The following is a 1,553-nucleotide window of genomic DNA, read 5'->3' on the forward strand; positions in this document are numbered from 1 at the left end:
CTCTATTCATGTCGAAAAGCCTCTTTCATCTTAGCTTGGTTTGTGTGTGGTTTGTTGGAAATATTGTATATCATAAAGATCAAGATTAATTAGGCTAATTTATTTTAAATAAATTGCTCCCTATTTGCTCCCCCCATTGCTCCCTACTCCCTGACCATGGGAAATCCGTTGAAATTTACTTTACTTCACTTCATTTGATTTCCATTGTTTTTACTGTGCACAGAATATGAAGAATATCAAAAGCGTACTAGCACAAAACAAACTCTAAAATATTATCAACAAAATCCCATAAAATTAGAATTGTATATCACACACCCCTAAATTGTATTTCCTTTTCATATGGTGCTTTATTTGCTGTGGTATTTGTAAAAAGAAAGTAAAAAACATTACTTGGTTGCAGTTTGGGTGGAAATGGAAGTTTAGCTGCTTCTGCTGTTAAAACATAATTTTTTTTTTTCATTAGATGAAATTTTACATCAGCAATTCAATATTCTCTTATCCTATATTACTTTGAAGCACATATTTCCAGTTCAAACATTATTAGTCTTTATTGCTATTAGGATTGTAGGATGTGTAAATGATTTGTATTTAGATGTTCATATTTCTTATATGGGGTTTTTGAAGGTAAAATTGAAAAAAGAAAAATATTTTTAACTAGTCAAAAGTAATTTGACTATAGATAATACTATTAAAATGTTAATAAGCCCTGTAAAATCTGACATATGAAATGATAGTCAGGAAAATCTAATTATTATAAATGAAACTTGATTCAATCAGTGAAAAAAAAGTTTTTGTTGTGTATTTCACACATCAGGCTTTTATGGCTCATAGTATTCGCAAAAAGTATTCCCAAAGCTTCATAAAATTACGATTGAACCACTGCTGTCACATGGACTAGTTTAACAATATCCTTACTACGTTTCTGTGCCTTGACCGTAGTAGGACCCTTGCTGTCTATGCAGAGTCAGAAAGCTCTCAGATTTAATCAAAAATATCTTAATTTGTGTTCCGAATATGAACGAAGGTCTTACAGGTTTGGAACGACATGAGGGTAAGTAATTAATGACAGAATTTTCATTTTTTTGGGTGAGCCATCCCTTTAAAATGAACTTCCAAATCTACTACTGTATTCTAAACTACATTCTTCAAACGATTCTATTTACAATACTGTTTATTAAAATCTTTTATATTTTTTGATAACTTGTGATTTATTGAATGGGGATTGTAAAAAAAATTTAAATTATCATTTGATCAGCCTAAATTTAAGCACTTTGTATGATGATATTTGCCTAGTAGGTGAGTATTGAAACAATATTATACCTTTGTCTGGCCCTTTTCTTACAGTTGTTGCCTTGAGGCAAGGAAAGGGTTCATCTGAATGGTAAGCACAATATGAATTACTTTAATACTGGAGCTGAATGTACTAATATGAAATTTGCAGATGTACCTTTAAGCTTTCTCTTTAAGCTAGGCATACTGGTGGCTCTTCCCCACTCATCTAAAACAATAAAAATAAAAATGAATAAGGAATACTTTATTCACTTATTGAAACG

At 30.7% G+C, this 1,553-nt stretch overlaps 1 long non-coding RNA gene across 1 annotated transcript; it reads right to left on the reverse strand.

Moving 5' to 3' along the window:
- Window positions 1–200: 200 nt before the first annotated feature.
- On the reverse strand, window positions 201–1,499 carry LOC107709378 (uncharacterized). The gene is made up of 3 exons (XR_001636491.1): window positions 1,448–1,499; window positions 1,321–1,374; window positions 201–432 (listed from the first exon to the last, which is right to left on the reverse strand). It is a non-coding gene; the product is annotated as an uncharacterized LOC107709378 (long non-coding RNA).
- Window positions 1,500–1,553: the final 54 nt, after the last annotated feature.

This window comes from Sinocyclocheilus rhinocerous, unplaced genomic scaffold, assembly GCF_001515625.1.
Source record: "Sinocyclocheilus rhinocerous isolate Xijiao unplaced genomic scaffold, SAMN03320098_v1.1 scaffold37819, whole genome shotgun sequence".
In the NCBI taxonomy this organism is placed as follows: Eukaryota; Metazoa; Chordata; class Actinopteri; order Cypriniformes; family Cyprinidae; genus Sinocyclocheilus; species Sinocyclocheilus rhinocerous.